This window comes from Macaca nemestrina, chromosome 13 (assembly GCF_043159975.1).
Source record: "Macaca nemestrina isolate mMacNem1 chromosome 13, mMacNem.hap1, whole genome shotgun sequence".
Taxonomy (NCBI): Eukaryota; Metazoa; Chordata; class Mammalia; order Primates; family Cercopithecidae; genus Macaca; species Macaca nemestrina.
In genome coordinates, this window is record NC_092137.1 from 16848639 (window position 1) to 16876150 (window position 27512).

Sequence of the window (27512 nt, forward strand, 5' to 3'; positions counted from 1 at the left end):
TTTCTGGATAGGAGTATCATTTGCTTTCAAACAATGTTGAATAAAAGCAAAATTCTAGTTTCTAGCCTCTCTTGGCTGAACATGAGGCAGGAGAATTAGAAAATGACAGATGAAGCCAGTTCTTTTCAGGGGTCTGGCTATACATAGATGGCATCATGCAATATTCCTATTTTTCCACCTGGCATAAAGCATGTAATAGATGTTCAAAAATGGGAAAAGGAAGCCAGAAGCCAATATTTTGCTCTCCTTCCCCAACTTCAAACAAACTTCAGTGCTTTCGAGATCATTGCAGAAATGTTCACCTTCACGGGGTCTCACCAGTGTGGTGATGTCCATCCTCAGATGGTATTTTCTCATTTGTTTTCTGAAATCTGATGTTCCTCCCCTAAAGACATTCACTATTTTCCTTGGTGGGAGGTGAAGCTCAATGTGGGAATCCTGAGGAGTGAAAACCAGGGGTTGACATTGATATTAAATTATGCCTAAACTGAATTATTTAGTATTATGACTCATACTAATGTGAGTGCCCCCTGCTGGGAATTATTGTTAGCCCTGGAATAATATGAAGGCATTGGATAATTCCGTAGATGGGTGGGGGCAGTGAGGCAGGGTTGAAGTAAAGAAGGTGGACCTGAGACCATCTGGAGCTGGTGGTGGTGATGAAGAAAAAGAAGTAGGAGGAGAAGGGGGAGAAAGAGAAGAAAAGGAGGAGGAAAAGGAGGAGGAGGAGACAGAAGAGGAAGAAGAGGTAAAAAAGAAAGGAAGAGATGGGGAAAACAAGAGGAAGAATGGGAGAATGTGGAGAAAGTTGTCAAGGAAGGACCACTTCTAACTGATTCTTCCATACTCTGGCCCCTACCACCACCCTCCTAGCTGCAACTGCAATCAGCACCACCTCCTGTGATTATCATCACCTAAGGGAAAATAATTGCTAATTCCCTAAACAGAACCCAGGACATTCACTGAACCTAGATATCTGTTTTTGACCTCAAAATGGAATCTCTGTCTGACCTTGGGGAGTCACACACACTCTCTTGTTCTCTGATATCCCATTTTGATTTTCATCTTTAGCTCCAGCTGTGGCTAAAAGGGGCCAAGGTTTAGCTTGGGCTATGGCTTCAAAGTGTTCAAGCTCCAAGCCTTGGCATCTTCCACATGGTGTTGAGCCTGTGGGTGCAGAGAAGGCAAGAGTTAAGATTTGGGAATCTCTGACTAGATTTCTGAGGATGTATGGAAATGCTTGGATGTCCAGGCAGAAGTCTGCCACTGGGTTGGAGCCCTCATGGAGAACCTCTACTAGAGCAGTGCAAAGGGAAAATGTGGGGTTGGAGTGCTCACAGAATACTCATTGGGGAACTGCCTAGTGTAGTTGTGAGAAGATGGCTGCTGTCCTCCAGACTGTAGAATGGTAAAATATATCCACTAACAGCTTGCATTGTGCTCCTAGAAAAGCTGCAGACACCTAACGCCAGCCCGTGAAAGCAACCAAAGGGGCTGTACCCTGCAGAGCCACAGAGGTAGAGCTGGCCAAGGCCTTGGGAACCCACATCTTGTATCAGCATGCCCTGGATGTGAGACATGGAGTCAAAGGAGATTATTTTGGAGCTTTAAGATTTAATGACTGCCCTGCTGGGTTTCAGACTTACATGGGGCCTGTAGCCCCTTTGTTTTGGCCTATTTCTTCCTTTTGGAAGGGCAGAATTTACCCAATGCATGTACTCCCACTGTATCTAGAAACTAACTAACTTGCTTTTTATTTTACAGGTTCATAGGCATAAAGGACGTGCATTGTCTCAGATGAGACTTTGAACTTGGACTTTTGAGTTAATGCTGAAATCAGTTAAGACTTTGGGGGACTGTTGGGAAGACAGGATTGTGTTTTGAAATGTGAGATGAACATGAGATTTGGGAGGGGACAGGGACAAAATGATATGATTTGAATTTTGTCTCTGCCCAAATATCATGTCTAATTAGAGAATGGACCTGGTGGGAGGTGATTGAATCATGAGGACAGATTTCTCTCTTGCTGTTATAATGATAGTGAGTGAGTTCTCATAAGATATGATGGTTTAAAAGTGTGTGGCACTTTCCCCCTCTCTCTCCTGCCACCATGTGAAGAAGGTGCCTGCTTCCTCTTTACTTCCTGCCATGATTATGTTTTCTGAGGCCTCCTAGTCATGCTTCCTGCTAAGCCTGCAGAACTGTGAGTTAGTTAACGTCTTTTCTTCATAAATTACCCAGTCTCAGGTAGTTCTCTATAGCAGTGTGAAAGCAGACTAATACAATAATAGTGACCAAATATTTCCATTTTTTCTGACACTAAGAAAGTTCCCATGATGGAGAGTTTTTAGTTTGAAAATTGGGAATGCCCCTGGAAAAGAAGAAAGAGATGGTCACTTTACTTCTAGACATGGTTGTGGACTTGGCAATTCTTCCTGGTCTGACTGAGTGTCTTCCATCAGAATATCAGCATGCCTGTCCTCACCACCTGAGAGTTGACTGGTGAAAGCTTGGGGTAGAGTGAAGTAGGGATGCTTTCAGAGCATATTAGAATTATGAAGATGCAGAAATGACCTTAGAGGATTAACATCAAGATGTCCCAACAGGGGCTGTGTCAGCAAATTCATTCCTTTCCTTCACTCAAGTTTCCGTTTTCCTGAAATACACATAGAATTAAGTATCCAGGCCTGTGGAAATTGAGACATTATCACATTACCAGGACAAAAGTTTATCTGGCCTGATTCCTTGTGTCTGATCAATAAAGGATTTTATATTTGTTTCACCAATGAATCTATTCAGAAGAGAGAGATGTAGAATTCTCTGTAGCCACGCTGGGAACTAGCAATAAGACCACAATTAGATTGCAGGGCCCTGACTCCAAAGCTCATTACTCCACATTCAAACTTAATCCTCCCAGTGGCTTCTGTGCTGCTGGTGCAGATTTGGGTGATAATACATTGGGATGTCAGGAGGCTGAGAGTATATCTGCTTTCAGAACTGCCTAGGATCCTTGAGTGAAGAACTTGCTGTTCAAATACCTTCAGTAAAGTGTCCTTCAGTAAAGGAAAATTAATCTTTTTCCTCTACGTATTTATGAAGACATATAAATCCTCTCCTCTCATGCTTGGGGTTGGGTTATATGAGAGCCATGGCCTCACTGAAGATGAATGTCATATTGTCCAGGAACTTGGGAACATTTTAACATAGTCTAAAATTATCTATATACCAGGTACAATATGCGTAAGAATGGAATTACAAAGAGGGCTCTGGATCTCTTTGTTCGGTAACCTATGTTCTATTTCTGGCTTCCTTGCTAACTTACTGCTGACCCTTGGATTTAATTGCCATCCCTAGATCTAGAACTTCCATGGGGACAATATGGTGATCGTACCCACAGACCCGTGATGGCGCTGCCATTGTTTTGATATTTTACAACTCCATGATTCTGCTGGTTAGCAGCCTGTGGCAAGCATTTTCCCCCTGGCTTACTGATGCCTGAGATACCACTGTCAGAACTTCATCTGCTGTTCCTAATTCTGGCCCCTGTGAGCATTTATATTGCCTTGGTGGCATTGAGAAGTGAAGGCCAAGATTAATGCTGTTTGGGCTCTGATGCTTCTTTGTGAATGAGTACCCCACTTCATTTTCTTGGCTCCTGGAAGCTCTGAAATAATTCATGAATTCCCTGCCATTGAGAGGAAGAATGAGAATCAATTCTGTCCTCTTTGCTACAAGCAAAAGGTCCATGAATACAGGAGAAAAGAAAGTAGGAGCCCCCATGGCAGAGAAGGTGAAAAAAATATCCTGGGGATTTTTCTTTCCTTTCTTTCTTTTTTTTTTTTTTTTTTTTTGAGACAAGTTCTCAGATTTTTACCCAGGCCGGTGTGCAGTGGCACAATCAAGGCTCACTGTACCCTCAACCTCCCAGGCTTAAGAAAACCTCCCACCTCAGCCTCCTGAGTAGCTGGAACTACATGTGTGCATCACCATGTCCGGATATTTTTTTGTAGAGATGGGATTTCACCTTGTTACCCAGGTTGATCTTGAACTCCTGGGCTCAAGCAATCCACCCACAGTGGCCTCCTGAAGTGCTGGAATTACAGTTGTGAGCCACTGTGCACGGCTTATCCTGGGGATTCTATAAAGCTGTCTTGGGACCAGGAAGAAAGTATCCGGGACCTGAGAGACTTAACTCGCAGAGAAAAATAGCTTCAGGTGTCCAAGGCAGAGGAGGAGCAAAACTTCACTCAAAGCCCATCTGCATGCTCCTTATGCTGTCTGAGCAAGAGGTCTCACTATCTTAAGCTTCCTTTGCTTCAGACGTAGGTCAGACACAATTGACCTTAGTCTGTCTCCAAAGATGCTGCAGGAATATAAGCTGACTTGAGAGACATACCATGTGGCAGAATCTAGTTAAAGGACCTGATTGTCACTATGAACCAAGTAGGATTAGGGTGGGGGGTAAGAGAGAAGGACCACAATATTTGCCTTCTTCTGGGAAAATCTCTGAATCTCACCTCTCAGTGTATCTTAAGAACTCTCTAGGGCAAGATGGGGTCTTTATTAGGTGCAATTTCAGTAGTAACAGATCACTTGACCATCAATGATTTCCACAGATAATACCCCTCACCATCCATATAATAAGAACCTCAGAGGTAAAGAATATGGGTCTTATGGTGATTTAAATGCCACCCCTCCAAAATTTATGTTGAAACCCAGTTTCCATTGTGGTGTTATTAAAGCCGTCACTCTGTATAGACTGTGCTCTAAGCATGTTGGATATATCAACTTATTTCATTCTCAACACTCTGTGAAGCAAAGACTACACTTATCATTTCATAGATGAGAGAAATGAAGCACAGAGAGATTAGGTGACTAGTTGAAGATTACACAGCTGATTCTTGGTGGGGCTGGGAATTAAATCCAGAAAAACTGGCTCCTCCATTGTCTGTACTGTTAATCACTCTATTCTATTACTTCAAAATAAAATCAAAGACAGCTATACATAATACAAACAGAAGATATTCTGGGGCATGAGAATGTCAAACCTTTTTTGTGCGTGTGCCCTGGGAAGGGTACTGAGTCTTTGAGTGTGACCCAGCTGACCTGGACAGTCATTGAAGTAGAACTGAGGATGAAGAATGACCTGCATGAACATAGTGACCAATTAATGAACAGAAGTGTAGACCTCTCTGTTACGAATGCAGTGATAGATGAAGAATGATTGTTCATCTTGGAAAATGCCACCATAGACGTGCGCTAATGGTGAAGGACCAGTTAACTTCCCCTCAATGCTTGGATAATATGCAAGCCTCTTATTCAAACCTAAACAAATTAATAAAAGGAAATCCCTAGGAATTAGATCACCATAAAGCACACCCTCAGGAAAAGAGAAGAGGAAGGGGAAAATAGAGTGTTTCCTCCAGAGACTGAATATTAAGCCAGAAGCGATTGAATGATTCTTGAATTGGTAAAATTAAATTACCTGCTACCAAAGAGAGATGGTCATTTCAGAGATAAGTTATAGTTATTTGCAAAGACACAAAGCAAGTAATATTTTTATTAGTCTACAGATATTGACTGTCAGATTTGTACCTATTGCATTTGTACCTACTTAAATATTCCTTCATCTGTTTGCCTTCTGCATAGGCAGTCAGTGACTTCTCTCTGAGCTTTCTTAAGGCTTCACTTATGTCTCTGTAATTCACCTTATCATATGTAATTACCATTTAGATTGTCTGCAGTTACACAACTCTAATATCTTTCAGAACAGAGACACATTTCCTTCCCTTCTCTTCCCTTGCATTCCCTTTCCTTCTTTTCTTTCATTTTATCCTCCTTTCTTTTTCTTTCTTTCTGAATATTTTCTCCTGTCTAGTAGCATCTGGAACATTAAGTAGGTGCTCCAGAGATATTTTATTCACCTAGATGAGAGTGTAACAGCTGATTGAGATTTTCCTTAACCTTACCTCTCTGCTCCCTGATCTCCAAGAATGTTACAAGCTACTTGATTTGGAGGAAAATAAATGTGCTGAAATTAGACAGCTCCTGCCACCATGAGGATTGCACCAGTCTTGGCTGTTGGAGGGAAGTGGGTGTGGCTATCAGAGTGAAGTGAGGGTGAAACCGTTCTGAAGGCTTTGGGGCTATTAATTTTTGCCTGCACTAATTTACAGTCTTGCTGAAAAAAATACCTCCAAATAAATATTAACATTATTAAAACTCTAACCAATAAGATAAGATATTATTAATTGGTACAGGACTCTTCAGCTAATAGTATCTGTGTGTTTTACTTGTGTACATCTTTGGAAAGTAGAAATCTAAATTTAAGTTACGTCATATCCTTATGATACAGTAATAAAAGCAATTGCACGGGACTTTTACTCACTACGATGGAACTAGTTGTAGTCTAGCCTTCCCAATGTAAACAACCACAGAATTAGACAAAATTGACAAGGTAACGCTTTCAGTATTGACCACCAGGTAGTGCAAGACTCTAACCCATAAAAAAAGAGAAACTCAGGAGGTGAGTCCCACAATATTACAGTTCTCTGAACATTGAGAGCTCAAAAGCAAAGCATGGAGGTCTCACTGATTTGAGGAGGTAGAGATTTGAGTTTAGGACAATTACAATGGCTGTGATTCTGGGGCAGGGCACTGTAGAAGAGGGAGTTGTACAGGGTGGAGGGTGGGGCCAAAAGCCTGTGTGGAGGCTTCTCACAAATTCTTAGCTAAGGATTGAACTACACATACATGTGGGGAAATTTCATGACATTTTCCAGAGAGTGGCAGCTGCGGACTTGTAAGTGGAATAGACAGCCTAGCAATTTGTCAGAGATAGGGAACATTAAAGTTTTTGTCTACCAGAATGGACAGAAACTCTTAACACCTCAGGAACACCATAGATATTTAGCTGAGATACCACAAAGGTTTTACCTAAGGAGCAAGGATCAGATTCAAGAGAAAGGTATATTTTAGGCCCACCTTAAAACTGAAATTAAGGCCTGATAAGATTTACAGGAGAGACAGAGTTTGAAGGTCAAGTCCCAGCAAGTTAGAGGGAATACCTTCCTTACCACCAGAAGATTCACTGTGCTTCCTGAAGTCCGGCTCTCCCTTTGTCCCAGCCCCCAAGGAACCACCACTCTGCTTTTTGATACTGTAGGTAGGTTGCTTTTTATATAAATGGAATTACTCTCTGTACAGGAAGGTGTGGGTGCGTTTATATGCACATGGTTGTAATCATATGAATTTTTTCATGTATTTGATGTGTTAAATCTGCTACATCATTATTCATTTAGTGCTTAAATTAACCTATACTGGGGCAGTGAGAGTCTCTTGAAATCAGCTATCTGTTCTTTTGACACAGCTCCAGTTGTCTTTCATAGCTTACTTGCTTTGTGGCATAACGAGTACTCTAAGCTCCTGTTATATATTTTCTTTCCCAGCATTGTTCTATTTTCTTTTGGTATAAAATGAATTTAAACACCAACACAATAAAAAATAGGCAAAAGACTTGAAAGGACACTTCACAAAAGAAGATACATACATGGCTAAATGAGCATATGAAAAGATGGCTTATATCAGGAGTTGGCAAACATTTTATGTAAAGGGCAAGGTGGTAAATCGTTTATATTTTGCAGGCAATACAGTTTCTGTTTCAACTACTAATCTATCATTGTCTAGCTGTTGGTAATAAATGAGTGAGCATGGATGCATTTCAGTAAAACTATTTAAGGATGCTGGAATTTGAATTTCTCCTAATTTTCAAGCATCACAAAATATGATTTTTTAATTTTTAAATTATTCGAAACTATAAAAATTATTTTTAGATCACAGGCCATATTGAAACAGGTGCTAGAATGGGCTTGGCTTATAGTCAGGGCCAGGTTTAAGGAAATGAGACCTGTGCAATCTCATAGAGCCCTGCACTCTGAAGGGCATCTTGTTTTGTGAATGTGTGGCTATTGTCATTTTAAAATCTTTAATAACTTTTGAACAAGGGATCCTGCATTTTTATTTTATTCTAAGGCCCACAAATTATGTTAGTTGGTCCAACCTATGGATAGAGTTGCAAATTCTTGCTGTATATCATTGATCATTCATTCATCATGAAGCAAATGTAAATTAAAACCAAAATGGCAATTTCACAATACATACCAGCATAACTAAAATAAAAAAAAAATTAACAATACTAAGTGTGGGCAAAGATGTGAGTAAATTAGAACCTTCCCATATTGCTGGTGGAAATGTAAAAAGGTACAATCATTTTGGAAAGTGATAGTTTCTTAAATTGTTAGTTAAATATACACTAACCATGTAGCCCAATAGTCTCACTCCTAGATATTTACCGAGATAAATGAAAATAGATTTTCACTAAATGACCTGTATAGAAATGGTGGTCAGTAGGTAAATGACCACAGTTTGTGGCATATTCATACAGTGGAATACTGTTTAGCAATAAAAAGAATGACTATGTGATATCTATAACAACATAAATGAGTCTCAAAATTGTGACGTTGCATGAAAGAAGTCAGAAACAAAGGAGTACATACCATCTGATCCCATTGACTTGAAACTCTGGAACCAGTAAAAATAATCTCTAGAGCTGGAAATCGGGCCAGGGTTGTCTAGGGCAGTGAGTAGAGGTGATTGATGGCAGATGAGGAAAACATGGGGCTAATGGAAATATACTATATCTTCAACGGTAGTGGTTGCATCATTTATGCATTTGTCACAAAGCACCAAACTGAATATTTATAGTATGTTAATTTGTTTACATATAAATAATGCCTTGACAATGTTGATGAAAAGGGTTGCACAAGGTTTAATAGAATTTGATTTCCTGATGGTTTCTGTAAAATAAATTGTTCTAAGGGAAGGATTTGTTGAAAAGGTGAATTGTGGAAATTATTACATTTATAGACACTTAAGTGAAGCACCAAATTAAGTGAATTTAAATCCATATCATTACAGGCTAATTATTTTGAAGGATACCTGTAAACTGTAAAACTCAGTTTAACTCCTCTTATTTCACCGGAAAATGTGTGGCTGTGTTCCTGGGACAGTAGTGGGCCCCCTGTGGAGATAGAGCTATCCTCAAATGCAATAACTTTATTCCATTTGATTTTGTGTGAAATTTAATGATAGAGGAAAAACAATCTACCCCACTGCAAGGTAAGTGCTTCTCATATACATCTACACATCCCCTCCCCACATTTGGCCACCACCTCCAGCAGGACCTGGAGGCTGGGTGACTACCAGGCATGGAACCTTCTTAGGCCCCTGGAAGCTCCTGCCAAGTCTCCCCAAACTGCTTGTTTTCTCTCCTCTTTCAATGTACCCTGTTGGGAATGAGAACTTATAACAGATTAGTACCTTGTTTCTTTCTCCTTGAAACACCCAGGGCAGTATTTGGCTCTAGCCAGAATTCCTTGTAAATTTCGACTGATGAAATGTACTAGCTGGAAGACAACTGGATTATTATAGTTGTTATCTAGGCACTGATTATCAGGATGTATTTTATTTACCTGAATTGTTTGTTGTAAATTAATCTTAAATTTATGGATTTATCAATTTCCCCATATTCGGGAATTTTTGTGAGTTATAAAGTCTTTTAGTTGCAAGACAAATGAGATCTAAAAGATAAGAGATCCCCAAACTAAGTGACTGGCCTGTGCCAATGAATCCCAACACTTCCTGATGGTACTGATTACTCTAATCCCCAAACACATCCCCATGCAGGATGAGAAGCCAGTGAACTACATCTGACAGGTTTGGGCCTTTCCTGATATTGAGGAATATTTGTTAATCATTAGTGATGCCTCCCAGAACTCTGATTACAACTCCATGCTTTATATAAATGTATCTGCCTTTGCTATTCTACTTGGGTCTTTCCTGCCAAAGTCTGAGGATAAGGGGAACATATCCTCCCAGATTGCCTTCTCTTGCTGCCTCTGAGACCAAGCTATAGGTCCTTTATATTTTAAGAGTCTTAATTCTTGAAATCCTTTTAATAGGTTATCAGGGTTTGCATTTGGTGAACCTCCTGTATCATACCTATTTTTTCTCTTTTACCTTAAACCCTCACCCCCTCTACTTGCTCCTTCCTGTTAGAGTTTAAAAACAACCATTAGACTTCCATTTGTGGTTTTGATGGTGTAACTTTGAGAAGACCACCACTCCTAAGAACAACTATAAAGGCCAGATAAAATATTTCTTTAAAGCAACTAATAAACATGGACCAACCACAATATCAACAAAACCAAAACATTTCTGAAGCCACTGGATACTAGCCACACAGCCAGGATGTGGGGGACAGATACCAGAGAAAAGAGACATGGATTACTCTGCGGCCAGCTTTCCATATATTATTTCCCCCTGATGGCATTTGCTAATTTTTGGCCTGGGAAAGAGTTTGAGGAGCCAGGGAAAGGGCAGTAGCTAAGTGCAGGAAAACCAGAAGAGCTTTGGGCAATGCAGTGGAGCTGGGGAGACATAATGAGAGCAGCCAGGACTCTGGGGCCAAAATAATAGAATGAAGGGAGGTTCAGATGAGTGAGGCTGACTCAGCACAGGTTTGTTCCCTGGAACAGTTGCCTGTTACCTCCTCAGGGAAAAAGGCTAAGAGGCCAAGCAGAAAGCCACTGAAAAGTAGAGAGGAGTTTTCCGTAGTCTCATTAAGGCAAGCACCTAAAACTTGTAGTTCAAGGCTTCCAAGGAGGACAGAGCCTCAAAAGCGGTCCAGTCTTTCCACTGGGACCTGTGGAGGGCTCTTTCCTTAGCATGAGGCTAATCCAGAAGTAGAGGGAGATGCACAGCACTGGGTCTCCCCAGGCCCTGGTGGAAGTGATGGGTCCCTCTGCTGCCTGCAGGATTTCCACAGCTTATAGTCTCCTGAGAAATACTCATTTGAATGTATCCTGAGGTTACTCTGCCTATCCCTTTGCCAGTTTTGTAATGGTAAATGGGCACAATATCATCTTATATTAAAATTTAATTCTAACTCTTTAACACACCTAATCTCAGTCCCATCTCATAAACTCTGGTGAAGAAGAGAAAAACACTGTGGGAATCTGCACATAAAATGATGGAATTGGGTTGGGTGCGGTGGCTCAAGCCTATAATCCCAGCACTTTGAGAGGCTGAGACTAGTGGATGGTTTGAGTTCAAAACTTTGAGACCAGGCTGGGCAACAGGGTGAAACCTGGTCTCCACAAAAAACTAGCCAGGCATGGTGGTCCGTGCCTATAGTCCCAGCTACTTGGCAGGGCTGAAGTGGGAAGATCACTTGAACCTGGGAGGCTGAGGCTGCGGTGAGCCGAGATTACACCACTGCACTCCAGCCTGAGTGACAGATGGAGACCCTGTCTCAAAAAACAAAACAAAACCAACAAACAAAAAAACAAGATGAACACATCTACGGGTGATGAGAGCAAAACATTAGAATTCTTCTTTCTTTGAGTCTGTGCCTTTAACTTGCTGAGTGACCTCAGTCATGTCACTTAGCCTCCAATCATCAGAGACATTATTTACTTTCCATTTTTCTTTCACTGAGTTGGGGCTTAGTCAGCTAAGGCCTGAAAAGGTATTTGAATAGTCTCCTCTTTGAGGCTTTCTAAAGCTCCCCCAGCAGTTTTGGAAGCATGAATCCTTCTACCCCCAGGTACTGCTGGTCAGAAGAATGGGACTGAGTTTGCCTGGAATGACATACCCAACTTTTAAGATGACTCTTAGATATGCTTGATTTATAGCAAAGCATATCTAGGATATTTCCAGGTTGATGCCTTTTAAAAGCAGCCCAAGCGTGGACTCTTGTAAGAGTGACAGTTTGCCATGGCCCAATGCAGTGTAGGCTTAAGAAGTGCATGTAGCAAACTTTATGTAGAATTTAGAACGTGTATAGTTTCATTTCTGGACTATTCTTTGGTATCATCTCTCTCCTTGGCTCTATGTGTGCAGACGCCCACTTCCACGTCTGGTCTCCACTAGAAATCCCTCTCCAACAACACCCTCTGGTCTAACACTTCATCTAATGTCCCTCTTATCCCTGGCTCATGCTTTCTTAGTCCTATTTCCCTGCAGAGAAGCTCAATTTAGGTTTAGATTCTCCTAAGACACCCTCTCTTTTGTGTTGATCAAAATCCAACTTCCTTCTCAGTTCTTAGCAGAGGCCTTATGCATTCACTGTGTGCTCATGTTTCTGTCTGGTCATTTTATTTTTGCAAGCTATTGTGGGTTCATGTTCCTCTGTTCTTACCCATTGCTCAGTATTCCCAAGCATTCTGTCCTGGCCCTCTTTTCTTGTCACTCCACTTCCACTCCATTGTTTCAATTCTTTCTGTACACTGGAGGTGCCATATCCATATCCCTAGCCCAGATTTTTCTTCTTTGCCTCAAGACCAAATATTTAATTGCCTGAATCCCCACTTGTAGGTTACACAGGCAATTCTAGCTCAACATACCCCAAACTAAGCTTCTTGTGTCTTCCCAAGTCTGTAACCTGTTTTACATAATTCTCACTCATGTACACTTCAGAAATCTACTCATTCTTTTGTCTTTACTCCAGTTCAGTTCTTTCTGTTGGCTCTCCAATGAAGTTCCCATACTGCGGGGAATTTGTCTTTCTAAATGAAAACCCAGTCATGTTATAAACATCACTTGTGTACACCACTTTTATGATGTGAAGCTCCAGGGTACATCTCCTGCATCTACACAACTTGATATCAATTTGATTTTCTCCTCTAAGGAAGACCCAGGAAAGTAAGACCTCGAGGAGAATAAGCACATCTTTTCCCTGCCTACCTATGCCTTGGTCTTCACCTTTATTTCTTTCTAGTCAAAGATCCATTATTTTCCTGGTGACTGACATAAAAAATAGCCTTTTTTTTTTTTTTTTTTCAAGTGAAACCTTAATTGCTTTGAGATACCTCCTCAGAAGAAACAGCACAAAACAACTCTGTCGTTTCATTCAAGGGACACCAACATGTAGTAATGAAGAACCATATATTTAGGAAAATTATTCATCTGTGACATCCAAATAGGCTAGAGGCTTCTTTTGGGCATGTGCATATGGGCATGTGTGTGTGTGTGTGTATATATTTATCACTTCATAGGAACACCTAATATTTTGCCTAGGAAGAAAATGATTTCCCTGTTTACTCATAAACTTAAAACCAATTCCAAGCACTGTTATTGGAAGAAAGGGATGAGATAAAAGGGATCTGTTTGGAAATACCCCCCACTACCTCTTTTACTTTGCTCAATAGACCTGTTTCTCTCTTTTTAAATGTAGTGAAGTCAATAGGGATCTGCAACTGTTACTCTCAACAATTTCACGCTCTTCTTGTCTTCCCTGATACTTCTATTGCCAACTGCCTACCAATCCTAGAGCCATAATTTTTCCGTCAATTCTTTGGCCCAACCAGTAATAAGCTCATCTGTTTCTTTCCTGCTGGTTACAAATAGGAGAAATAGCCTAATTACCTGTATCAAAATGATTACTGGGTTATGAGCTGTTATAGTTAATTTCTTATGTCAATTTGACTGACTAGGATAAATTTTGAATGACAGCCCATTTTGATACGAAGTATAACCTGGGTCTTGGAAAAGTCTGGATTCATCTATTTGGCAAGTTAGCATCTGCAAACATTAGATGTTGTCCAAACATGGAGATAACATCCTTCTGAGTGTAATGAAAAGAGTTTTGACATATATTTTAATTTGCCAGAGATCAGGTTAGTTTTCCTTACTTGACATTCTTTGGATAAGCCACATCCAAAAGTCAAATAACTGTAACTTTCAAAGTTATAGTTTACACCTTGACGTCCAGAAAATACCAGATAGCTAGGATGTCAAAAAGACACACTTTTTATTCTGCCGGGTCTGAAGTTGAGGGTCATTGGCACGGGAAAGTGATGTTTACAGTTTGTGTGGTGATGTTCAATCCAATGTCAATGACTGGAGAGAGGAGAGGCTGTTTTCTTGGGAAAGAGCTGTTCTTGCTTTTAGGGTTTATAAGGAATAAACATTTTGTTAATGAGGTGGAAAACTGTGCATATGGCCCTTGCAGAAGCTGAGTCATTTTCTAACTTGGAAAAACTTTGTTGATGTAATCAAGTCCCTGGTAATAGTCAGTCTGCTTAGGGGAACTCCTGGGCTTTTGGAGGCCTTCCTGCCTCTAAGAAAATGTCCTTTTTTGTTGTTTGTATGTATTTATTTATATTTTACTTTAAGTTCTGGGATACACGTGCAGAACATGGAGGTTTGTTACATAGGTCTATGAGTGCCATGGTGGTTTGCTGCACCTATTGACCCATCCTCTAAGTTCCCTCCCCTCACTCCCCACCCCCCAACAGGTCCTAGTGTGTTGTTCCCCTCCCTGGGTCCATGTGTTCTCATTGCTCAACTCCCTTTTATGAGTAAGAACATGTGGTGTTTGGTTTTCTGTTCATGTGTTAGTTTGCTGAGGATGATGGCTTCCAGCTTCATCCATGCCCCCGCAAAGACATAATCTCATTCCTTTTTATGTCTGAACACTTTCAAATTAGCTCTCATTTTCTGAGGGATATTATTGTCATTCAAACAATCTGAATTTCTGGGAAGGTGGCACTTAGACTCCTGCAAAGTCAGGGTCTTTATGTGAAAGAACAGATATTTACTGAGGTGAAAGGAAGGAGAGAAGAAAGGAAGGAGAGACTGAAGCATAAAAGAAAGAAGGAAAGAAGAAGGAATACAAAAATTTCTTATTGCCTAATATTTTAAGAATTTCATAGGCTCATTTGAGTATTTTAAACAGTAATTTAATCCTTTCAATAATCTTTTGAGAAAGTATTGCTACTTTCTTTTAAAACACAAAACTCGGCCGGGCGCGGTGGCTCAGGCCTGTAATCCCAGCAGTTTGGGAGGCCGAGGCAGGCAGATCTCAAGGTTAGGGGTTTGAGACCAGCCTGGTCAACATGGTGAAACCCTGTCTCTACTAAAAATACAAAAATTAGCTGGGCGTGGTGGCGGGTGCCTGTAATCCCAGCTACTCGGGAGGCCGAGGCAGGAGAATTACTTGAACCTGGGAGACGGAGGTTGCAGTGAGCCAAGATCATGCCACTATATTACAGCTTGGGTGACAGAGGGAGACCCATCTCAAAAACAAAAAGAAAGAAAAAGGAAAAAAAAAAACCCACCCAAACTCACGCCATTCAGAAAAGTAAACTAACTTTCAAATGGTAAAGAACTGATACAAGGTGGGGTCCATTAAGAGCCCATGCTCTTGCCCTGCTCTTGGCTGTTTCATGAAGGAAAGCTCTCTACCCAATTTCTCACTACAACACTCCTGATCAACACATCAGACCTAGGAGACAGTGAGGTAACAGATGTTACAGCCTGAGCTGAGTATAAAACCTAATTACTTGAGGCAATATTTTTCTCCTGCTCATTTTGACTAGAACTCACCAGGAATGACATTTCCTATTTTCTTCCAGACTTTCATGAAGTATTTTTTGAAACGTGACCATAAAAAAAAAAATGGATGATGTGAGACTGTGAGAATGTGTTCAACCTTACAGTTTGTCTTTGTTGAAATAAGGCGTGCCACTGTCTGCCTCAGCTGTAGACTTCTAAGCCATCTCCTTTTTCTTCTCTAATAAACCTGGCAAAGTCTGGATCATGAGCTGACCACTGTTTCACCTCCATTATTAGAGGACATTTTGCTACTTCCTCAGTATTCTCAACACATGGCTTCTCTCTGAAAGTTCTGCATGCTCGCCAAGAAATATATAACATCAACTGGGCTCCGTGGCTCCTGCCTGTAATTCTAGCACTTCAGGATGCTGAGACTGGAGGATCACTTGAGCTCAGGAGTTTGAGACTAGCCTGGGCAACATGGCAAAGTCCCCTCTATTAAAAATACAAAAATTAGCCCAGTGTGGTGGTGCACATCTGTGGTCCCAGCTACTCTGGAGGATCACTGGAGCCTGGGAGGTTGAGTTTACAGTGAGCCTTGATTGAGTCACTGCACTTTAGCCTGGGTAACAGAGTGAGACCTTGTCTCAAAAATAAAAAGGAAAAGAAAAATTACAACATAAGTGAATTAAACATTTCCTGTTTTCTTTTTAATAAGGTCACTCCTTTAGTGAGCATACTCTGCCAAACCTCTGCTCAAGGAATTTCCCTTTAATTTTTACAAAAAAATCAACATTATATAATGAAATTTTCCTAATGGCAAAGAACATATTCAATATATGCTGAATAATAGCATTGACAGTTCACTACAGTTAGTGTCTGCTCTCACCTTCCCACAGCTCTGCTCTCCTTCAGGTCACCATGATCTTTATGTTGCTAAATCCAATATACAGTTTTCAGTCCTCTTCTTGGTTAAGGGCTCTCATGGCAGAACTTCCTCCTAGGTTTTCATCTGTGTCCTCCAGTCTCCTTCAGTTCCCTCCCTACTGCTGCCCCCAGGATCTTATGAGTTGATGATCTTCAGAGTTTCCCTCTTGAGACCTTCCTAATTATATTTTTCATAAATATTCTCATCTAGACCCCAGGGTTTGCTTGTCAGATATGTGCTGATAACTTTCAAATTGACTTTTAGATACAGGGTAAATATCTACACTTAGCATGTCCACTTCAACTTGTCAAAAACCTTCAAAACCACTGCACCGTGTTTTCTCTATCTCAGGAAGTGCCACTGCAACCCACACTGTTAGACCTGTTACCTAAGCTAGGAAACTAGGCATCCTGCTTGCCTCTTCATTCTCTTTTATTCTCTTCGCTTAGAGGCTCTGTTGATTCTTTCTCCTAAATAGGTTTAAAGCCTAGCCTCCTTAAGCCTCAGTATTTACTGTGTCTGTTACTTAAATGCCATTTGTTATGAGTCTCTCTCCATCTATCAATATGTTCTTCATTTGACCATCCTGGAGGATTACTTTACATGCAAAGAAGCGCTGTAACTCTCCTGTAAAACAATGTATCGGTCTTCATCACCAGTAGAATAAAGTCTAACAGCATAGTACAGTAGAATGAAGAGTAAAGTAGAATAAAGTGAAATAAAGTCTACACGTGACAGAATCCTTTATTACCTCCTACTCTATCTTCCCAGTCCCCTGCTCATCCACCCTCTGCTTTTCACTTTATGCTCCCCAAACTCACTCCTTATTATGCACACTCTGTAGACCAAGGTCGTTTCTTGCTCTCTCCTCCTTTTTCTTGTATTATTCCATCTCAGCACCTCCTTTGTCTTTCTACCTAAAAAGAAACAAATAAAAGAAACAAACCCAGCATTTTTTCTTGCCAACTCCTTCTTATTTTTCAAAATTCAGTTCAGGGGAATTTTTTTTTTTCTGATACATTTTCCATGAGCCTCTTTACTTTCCAGAACAGGCTGAATGCTCACTTGTCTGTTCTTGCAACACATGAGAATTTCGTATTTTCATAGACCACATTGAGCTGTATTATCTCTCCCTAATAGTCAAATATCTTGTAAAGCATGGCAATTTTTTTTGGTTGATTTTCCTAATACTTAACAAAGTGCCTATGAAAGAACAGGCACTCAATAATATTAAGTTGAATAATACACCTTAAATAAACAAATTGATCTGATTTAATTCCTACTAAAAGAGATGAAAGGGAGAGATTTGAGGAAAAAAAGCCTATCAATAAATTCTTGATAACATAATTCATTTTGTGACCTGGAGATTAGAGAATGTCCTGGTCCTCATCTTTTTGAAAAATTTCTTCTCTGTAGTCAAGAGGGTTGGATAATCAATTTGTTTGTGACATTGACACAGCATTTCAAAGATAGATCGTGCAGATTCCTATAGTGGGGACCATAAAGGCTAGGTTGAAGTACTTAAAAGTCTAAAACTATCTGTACAAGCTTCAGAAGCAAGAACAGGAGCTTTTGCTCAATAAAAAAGTAGTTTGTTGAAAAGAGAAGAGGAAGATGGGAGGTTTCCCCAGAGATCACCATAGTTGACTCATTTGTCACATGCTAGGTAGGGGAGCCTTTCTTGTTCTTGGCTCATTGACTGCCTAAAGCAATCAACCTTTCACCCTCTCGGGACTACTGGTGATGCCTTTCCACTACTGATACTTTTTCAGATTGAAGTGTTGTGCCATAATACTAGCCAATTCTAGCCTCATCATTGTGGCTTTTTTTTTTTTTTTTTTTTTTGACACAGAGTTTCACTCTCATTGCCCAGGCTGGAGTGCAATGGTGCCATCTCGGCTCAGGGCTCACTGCAACTTCTGCCTCCTGGGTTCAAGTGATTCTCCTGCCTCAGGATCCCGAGTAGCGGGGACTACCATCACCCACCACAATACTCAGCTAATTTTTCATATTTTTAGTAGAGATGGAGTTTCATCATGTTGGCCAGGCTCATCTCAAACTCCTGACCTCGGGTGATCCACCCACCTCAGTCTCCCAAACTGCTGGGATTACAGGCATGAGCCGTTGCACCCGGGCACCACTGTGGTCTTTAAAACTAATCTATGCCACATATTTGGCTTTCTGATCCATTTATAGTCTTAAAATGGTATATCTTTTTTATTTTTATTTATTATTATGATTATTATTTATTATTATTATTATTATTTTGAGACAGGGTCTTGCTGTGTCACCCAGGCTGACCTGCAGTGGCCCGATCATAACTCATGGCAGCCTTGACCCTCCTGGGACTACAGATGTACCCCAAAGCCTAGCTAATTTTATTTTTTTTGTAGAGACAGAAGTCTCACTATGTTGCCCAGGCTAGTCTTGAACTCCTGGCCTTCAGTGATCCTTCTGCGTTAGCCTTCCAAGTGCTGGGATTACAGGCATGAGCCACACAGCACCTGGCCCACCTTTTATCTCAAAACCCATTCAAAAATCTGTCAAGTTATTTCATGGAACTTCCATACTTCTTACCATCCACTGTATGGTAATACACCTGGTATTATCAAATGTTGGAAAGGCTTCCCCAAAACTTGACTCAAAAAGGTTTCTGAAACTATCTCAACTTCATCTGGTCTACACGCCTTAATAAGGCAGTTTGGCCATTAAGTGTGGCTATCCCAAGAAAGGTGTCATCTCCTACAGCCTGCTTCCTGGGGCACGGTCAAGATGAAAGAGGTGGAAAGTTACATAGGTCTCTTGAAAATTCAGAAATCCATCTTGACGATTCTTGAGCATGTTGCAACTTTCTTTCCCTGAACAGAGCCCTAGATCACTTGACTGATACACTCTCTGAATTGCAGTCCAGTCAAAAGGGGAGATAGTATATTCAACCTTAATTATGGTTAAGCTGTATAAAAATGTCATGTTCCTCTTATTCCTGATCCTTCCAGAAAAAAGTCTGAGTGCAAGTAAGGAATAAGTAGAATAAAAAGGTACAGCTATAGCTACTGGAATGGTATACATCAATTTTGTGGAAGTGAAGAAAAAGCAACTACCCTAATTCCTAAACAGGGAATACCTTAGACCCAGGGATATATGAGGAAGGGTGGGATGTTAATAATCCTCTTCTCTTTCAAAAACACTACTAAAACTTTCTTTTGGTGTGTTGATATCCCAAATTGTTGCGAGTGTCTTGAATTTCGCTGACTGTTAGGTCTAGTGCCCCTTACCAGGTATGGTCTGATAAGTCTAGCAGAAACAGCAATGCATGTCCCCAACTTCTGTAGTCTCACTGAAAAATACTGTCAATATTTCTAGTTGTTCTCCCTGTCCAATGATGAGTTATTCCATGGGGAGGACAAACACTGGTGGCATGAACAAACAGAACAGGCTGGGCTGACTCTCTTCAGGCAATGCCTCAGAAAGAAAAAAATTAACTAAACTTAGAATCCTAAAAGCGACCCACTGAAATGCTATGTTAGAGGCACCAACCTGTGCTCCTGACCAATAAAAATCCCACTTGGAGGGTCACAACAATTTTAAATAATACTTTTTTTCTTCAACTTTTATTTTAAGTTCAGGGGTACATGTGCAGGATGTGCAGGTTTGTTACAGAGGTAAATGTGTGCCATGGTGGTTTGTTGCACAGATCATCTCATCACCTAGGTACAATATTAAGCCCAGCATCCATTAGCGATTCTTTTTGGTGCTCGCCCTCCCACCACCTGCCTGACACCCACATGGACCTGTAGGGAGAAACAGTAACATTTCATTTTCTATGGGCACCGTGTCTACCCTTGAGATTGTACTTGCAAAAAAGCCAGAAAAGATCTTGCCTCCATCCTAAAGGCACAGTAATTGCCCCTTATGGGGGTGGCCATAAGTGACCTGAAATTGTTTAACAAAATGATTTCTACCAGTAAATCATTTAAACCTTAGATGACTTCAGAGATCTCTGCAAAATGAGGGTTCCTTTGGCTACTTGAAGAAGCTTTCTGAAAGAATAACTGGCTCATTGTTTTTGTAGATCCTGCAAAAAAATAAGTAGGCTTTTCCATAATGAGCATCATCCATTTAAAAACTTGGTATGAAGTTTTTTCTTAACTTTAAGTAAAGCGATCAATGACACCAAATATGAAATGGAAAGGCATTCAGGTCAATGCCAATTCATTAGTCAAGGTTGTTATGGATGATGGGATTGCCTTAGGCTTCCACCTTTCAGACCAAAGCAGAATCTGTGTAATCACTAATCATAGATTACTAGCTAAGGCCAAGTAGAAATGTCAGCACAAAAACTTAAGGAGAAAGCAAGCTGATTTTTAAAGATAGATTCTAATGTTTTATGGAATTTGTTTAGGTGGTTGAGTTCTGGATTGTGGGGATAGGGAGGGAGGAGACATGGTTGAGGTTAATACTCCAGATTGACCTCATCTTGCTAATTGGAGTCCTATTCATAGTACTCTTAATTAAATACTGTATGAGACAAATTGAATGGAGTTGACCTCACCCCAGTCAGTCAGATTAATCAGAGCAGCTGAAGCAGTGATGAACTCATGGGGGAAATTAAGTAGACACCAAGATGGTACAGAAATGAAGGAAGAGTAGATCTTGTTGACAGACAATTCTCTATGGGTCTCTTGCATTTCTACCTATCTTGTAAGAAATGATACTAACGGCTTTTGTTTTGAACCACTTTTTCAAGGCTCTTCCTGTATTAATAATGTCTCCTTCCAGGACAAAGGTTAGGCAAGTTTAGAGAACCCTAAAAAAATTTGAGTTTCCAAAACTCAGAGTTTCTTTCCTATGATCCAACTGCCTCATATGCAGGCATCACCTGGTACTTCATATCACCCTGTGGTAACTGAGACTTAAGAACTGAGCAAGAAAATAATGACACTCTGGCTATACTGCCATTGCTTGAGTAACAGGTCATCCTTTGTGTTAGACCCAAGAGTCTCATATCTTTCACAGTATCTATGAAACTGTAACAGGATAACATCTTGATTTGTAAGTAGGGAAATATTTTAGACCCTTAGCAGTTCTTAACAGTTAATAAAATTTCATACCATTCATAGTTTCTGATAAAAATATTTTTAAGGAACACTTGTTTGAAGGCTTTGGAATGCTACTAAGATTGTGAAAAATTTCAGGCCCAAGATCTGAGAAAGAAAGGAAACCCTGGAGAAGTGAAACCAGTATTTTAGCACTTGTTCCTTTGGGATGGTTTCTGATCCATTTGCCTTAGTTCAACGCCTTAAGGAAAAACGGAATAAAATTAATTTATCTTCAATGTAGTGATACATGTAAGTCTTTTAACAGATCCTCCATGAATGTCCTCAGGCTTCTCTTTTGATTTCTCATTCTGTTCCTTCGGTGGTTCTTCACAGGAAATGGTTTGGAGTCCATTCTCTCTATCCTGCTTTGTCCTTCCTGAAGTAAGTTCCAGTTTGTCAATATCTCATGCAGAATGTGGCATTCAGAAATGAGGACAATTCTTCTAGTGAAATAATTGATGCTTATGTAAGTATACCAATGTGTTACTGGTGAAATGAATCAACATAGTAAATTCTGCTATAAACGTACAACCAAATATCAAGCAATAATAAAAATGGTATCATCAAAGAATCTCTCCCTCTCTCTCTCTTTACTGGGTTGTATAGTGCTCCCCTTCCCCCCGCCAACCCTTCTGCCCCCAATCCATGTTTACTTGGAACTTCAGAATGTGATTTTATTTTGAAATAGGGTCTTTGTGGATACAATTAGTTAAGATCAGGTCATACTGGATTAGGGTGGGCCCTAAATACAATGACTGGTATCCCTTTAAAAAGGCCATGTGAAGATACATAACCACAGGGAGAATGCCATGTGATGACAGAGACAGAGACAGAAGTGATGTGTCTATAAGCCAAGGAGTGCCAAGGATTTCTGGCAACCATCAGAAGCTAGTGAGAGGCAAGGAAGGATTCTGCCAACATTTCATTTTGAACTTCTGGACTCTAGAATGGTGACAGAATACATTTTGTTGTTTTAAGCCACCCAGTTAATGGTAATTTGTTGTGGCAGGTCTGGGAATCAAATGCATCTATCTATATTAAATTTCTGTTGCTGCTTTAAAAATTATCAGAGACTACTGGCTCAAGATAACATAAATTTATTACATGACAGTTCTAGAAGTCAGAAGTCCAAATACATTGGCAAGGCTGCCTGCCTGACAAAGCCTCTAGAGGAGAATCTGTCCCTTGCTTTCCCAGCTTCTAGTGGCTTCCCTCATCCCTTAATTCTTGACCCTGTTAGCATAGATCTAAACTCTACTTCCGTCTTTACATCCCCTTCTCTGATTTTGACTCTTCTGCCTGCCTCTTATAAGGACCCTTGTGATTAGATTGGGCCTACCCAATGCAATCCAGGATTTTCTTTTCTTTCCTCCCTTCCTCACTTCCTCCCTCCCGCCCTCCCTTTCTCTTCCTTTTTGACTGAGTCTCCCGCTGTCCCCCAGGCTGGAGTGCAGTTGTGTGATCTCGGCTCACTGCAATCTCCGCCTCCTGGGTTCAACAGATTCTCCTGCCTTGGCCTCCTGAGTAGCTGAGATTACAGGCATGTACCACCAAGTCCAGCTAATTTTTGTATTTTCAGTAGAGGCAGGGTTTCACCATGTTAGCCATGCTGGTCTTGAACTCCTGACCCCAAGTGATCCACTCACCTCAGCCTCCCAAAGTGCTAGGATTATAGGGGTGAGCCACACCCAGTCCAGGATTATCTTTCCTAGTCAGGCTCTCACTCACATCTGTGCCACCTCTTTGACCATGTAAGGTAACATATGCACAGTTTCTGGGGATGAAACATGAAAATCTTTTCGAAGTCATATCTATCTGTCTGTCTATCTATCTATCTATCTATCTATCTATCTATCAATCAATCATCTGTCTATCTATCAATCTATCAATCTATTGATCTATCTGTCCATCTACATATCTATCTATAATCTATCATCTCTCTGTCTATACCTATATCTCTATCTAGCTAGCTATTTGTACACATGCATATGAGAATGAGAATGATAGTAGGAAGGCAACATCCCTAAATGTCAAAGTGATTATTCCTGTATAAGTTGTTTTTATTTATGTTTTTAGTAAATACATAAAATATATGTTGTGCCATTTTACATGCCATACATGGAATAATGTTGCATCAGCATCTTGAATACTAATTAAAATGTTGATCTGAATGCCACAGAGAGGAGAGTAATCCATATTCTTGTTGACTTACAATTGCACTTGCGTAAGTTGAAGGTCCAGTCGGGGCCTAGACTTTGGAAATGATGCTTAGGTCATGGATTGGGAGACATGCTTTCCAGTCAGAAAGTTCAACATTTCCCTTTGATTCAGTTTCATTGGATACATTTGTTGTTTCACTGGACAGTTGATTTGTCTTTTGCTCATTTCACCAGAGCATTGATATCTGCTTGGTGTCAGACATTCTTCTTTCAGACACAGGTCATGCAGACATGACTAACAAGTTATTCCCTCACTCTAGGAGCACACAGTCTAGAGGGGAGACAGATGGAGAGCCAAGATTATAGCATAATATGGTAAGTGTTGCAATAGATCTAGGCGTATGGAAGCATCAGTGTTCACATATCAGGGCACTGAAGGAGATTTAGTGATGAATGAGTGATGTTAGGTTTATTTTAAGTGAAAAGAGAACTAAAAAGTCTCAAAGACATGAACACATTTCTACAGCCATAATGATAATTCCTAGAACTGCCAAAGCTTTAGGAGAGCCCAAATGCCACGATTCACTGGTTAGACATACACGTAAAGGGTAAGCCATTGCCTGGGCTATTTTCTCAAAACTGGGACTTGCCTGAGGGTTTCCTCCTCCTAGACCTTCTCCCTAACCTTCCTGTGGTTAGCGATTGAGAAGCATTTCTTTCCTGAGGTGTCTGCAGATGAAGAACAAATTGGCAAAGGGTCAAGTATCACACCCGTTTGGTTATGCCTCATGTGGACCTGGCTCTCAGAGAAACTGTTAATGTAGCAGGTATTGATGCCTGGGATTGCATATCCTCCTCTACTTCACGGGGCATCTTTCCACTCCTGGAGCTTCCTCTCTACCTGCTGAAAGAGTATGAAGTTCCCTGGTGCAGGTGCAGCTTGGCATGTTGAAGGAAGTGAACCATGTATCCTAAGTCTTTGAACGTATGTCAGGAGTCAATTGAAGGCTCAGGAAAATACATGCTACTCATTTGCCTCTGTGGTGCAGCATAGTAGTTAATCAGGAACTAGACTGCCTGGGTTCAAATCCTAACATGGGCATGTTTATTAGTCCCTTTATGCTTTGGTTCAAGTATAAACTAGCAATAGGATTGCTATGAAGATTAAATCATTCAATGCACGTTAAGTGATGAGCAGAATGTTTGGAAAAAAAAAAAAAACCCAATACAGACAATCTCTAAACTTTCTAATATTTAATCCTTTATTCATTAAATCATGGCAAAATGATTTTTTTCCCCCCCTGGATGGCTGTGTTGCTGACCATAAAGGTGGCAGACATTTTTAGCCCTGGGGTGGGGTGGGATGTCACAGACAACCGATTTCACATTGTTGGGGAGCCAATCAGCAACATAGCTGCTGTGTTTTTTTGGATGTTAAACATTTGCTCGTCCATCTCTTTCATGGACATGTGGACCCTGAAAATGGCAGCCATCATTAAGTAGCAACAATGGTGGGGGTTGCAAGAAGCCATCATGTTTTTGGCATGAAACATCTGCTGGGTGAGCACAGCCACCATCAGGGCCCAGTAATGGTGGCTACCCTTGTGGGTCAGCAGGGTAAAGCCAGGCATGAAGAAGTACAGGTAGGGAAATGAGACCACATTCTCAGCCAGTTTCTGTAGGTCAGCATTTAGCTGGCTGGGGAAGCACAGGCAGGGGGTGACCCCACTCCTGGTGGGAGAAATCAGGTGGTTCAGGTCACCATAGCTGGGTGTGGGCAGCTTTACAGTTCTGAAGCAGATGTCATAGAGAGCTTCATTATCAGTGCAAAATATCTGTGCTTTGTCTGTGTTTTTTATGAGCTGGTGGACAGAGAGGGTGTCAGGCCAGGTTTCCATTAGCAGCCAGTTTTCACTAATCTTTTACTATAGTTCTGACAAATGCATATGTTCAGCATTAAAGAACTAGAGAAACTGGCCCCTGAGTACAAAGGTTGCAATGCAGAAACAAACCCATTAAGACCCCCACCTGAATTTTCTTAGTTCCTAAAGTCTGATAGAATAATAAAAGCATTCTTATACATAAGCCTCCTACCAGGGCCCACTTAAGATTAAGAAAGTTTCCAAGGCTCTAGGGAAAACTTTTCAGACCCTAAAGATTAGGTATAGATTGAATGAAACACTTCTGCTTGCAGGTACACTCCTACACATAGGCACGGAGCTTAAAATGTACATAAGCACTGGAGAAAAACTTGTAACTTCGAGTTGTTCTGGTGACTTACTCTGACCTTCTCCCTGTAACTGGTTGCAGAAATAAACTTCTTTCTTTCCCAGTCTGTCTACATCTTGTTATTTGATGGCAAGAACAAGCAACTGGACCTCATTCATCTGGGACCACCACCATTGTGTTCAACACCTTGGGCTAGGGCAGAATGCTGAATGTGTTCATGATTTGTCTGGGTACTCCTCCCAGACCTTGCTGATGAGAAGGGTATCCATCCCAGACCCAGTGCCCCCACCCAGGGAGTGGGTCAGCTGGAAAACCTCCAGGCCCTCACAGCTCTTAGCCTCCTTCCTGGCAACGTCCGTCACTGACTCCACCAGCTCTGTGCCTTCTGTAAGTAGTAGTGGGCTGTGCCTTGGCCCAGTTGTTCGCTGCACCACTCTGACCGAAGATGAAGTTGTCCGGCCTGAAGATCCGCCCGAAGGGCACAGAGTCCAAGACGCCGGGCTCAGATCCACGAGCACAGCGCGGGCACCGCTCGGTCCCAGAGGTCAGCGTACCAAGGGGGTCCCTCCCTGGAAGGGCACGGCAGTCCAACCCTCCCCACCCCTCTCCCGCCAGGCCGCTGGGTCCCTGGGAGAATTGTCTCCTGGCTGCAAGTCGCCTAGCTCTGCCATGTCGCCGGCGGGGAGCCCAGGGGCCACAATGCAGGGCCACCACCCCAGCAGCCACTGCCACAGCAGAGGTGGTGGAGGCAACCGCGGCGACGTGGGCGGCAGGAGAGAGACCGGAGGGAGGAGTCCTTACTATGAGCAAGAAAGGTATAGAGCTTGGTACTTAATGAGAAAAAGGTGTCCAAGACTAGAGTTCAAGTTTTTCACAAGTACCTAGCTAGGTAGGAAATAGATACATACCCTAGAGACAATGAAGGAATCAAGTTAGGCGTCTTATAATAGAAGAAATTGAATCAGAGGGGCAAGGTGACTTTGCCATGACATTAACATCCCTTCCAATTATTAGCTTCTCTTTGTCTCCAGGATTGTATTCAAAGAGTGAGATCACAGACAATAGAACCACAAGGACCTCAGAGAACGGAGAGGTCAGTGGTGTCGGGTGGGAAGTGCAGTTGAGAGCTCCAAGAAGCATATGGGCAACAAGTTCAATGGCTCTGAAGCACTACTGACATATTTCAATTTTATGAGTACCTACTTTGTGAAGTATGTTGTTTTAGGCTTTCCAGAAAAAAATGTATAAATAAATATATTCCATATGTTTATATAAAGAGAGATAAAGAGAGAGGGAGAGAAGAGATCTGCTATCATTTTGTTGCTTCTTTTGATGTTGTTATTGCTGTGCACATGTGTATGAGTGTGTGTGTATGTGTGTACACTTTTGCTTTACCTGTAGAAAATTTTGAAAATTCATAATATAATCTTAAGCTATATTGTAGTTAACACAATAATCATAAATAATATACATAAATCTGTATTTTTGAAGTATCTACTTTTATCAATATCAATGTTTTTCTTTGAAAATGAGGAAATGAATATAATTACATTTCCTCTTAATTTTCTATTTAAAAACATTAATTTCCCACTTTCTGATATTTATATTTCTAATATTGTTAGAGTATATAATGTTTTTACTTTTTTTGTACCCACAATTCTCATGTTGATTTTAGTCTTGGTTCTCTATTTAAATAGACTC

The 27512-nt window shown here is 40.9% G+C and overlaps 1 long non-coding RNA gene across 3 annotated transcripts; it reads right to left on the reverse strand.

Annotated features, from left to right (window-relative positions):
• LOC139357774 (uncharacterized) lies at positions 1 to 27197 on the reverse strand. Of its 3 annotated transcripts, XR_011611478.1 has the most exons (6): positions 26720 to 27197; positions 23636 to 23913; positions 17146 to 17241; positions 16286 to 16951; positions 1012 to 1167; positions 1 to 438 (listed from the first exon to the last, which is right to left on the reverse strand). It is a non-coding gene; the product is annotated as an uncharacterized lncRNA (long non-coding RNA). The 3 variants fall into 3 exon arrangements; XR_011611476.1 differs by lacking the exon at positions 16286 to 16951 and having other exon boundaries at positions 26720 to 27165; XR_011611477.1 differs by lacking the exons at positions 16286 to 16951; positions 23636 to 23913 and having other exon boundaries at positions 26720 to 27152.
• Positions 27198 to 27512: the final 315 nt, after the last annotated feature.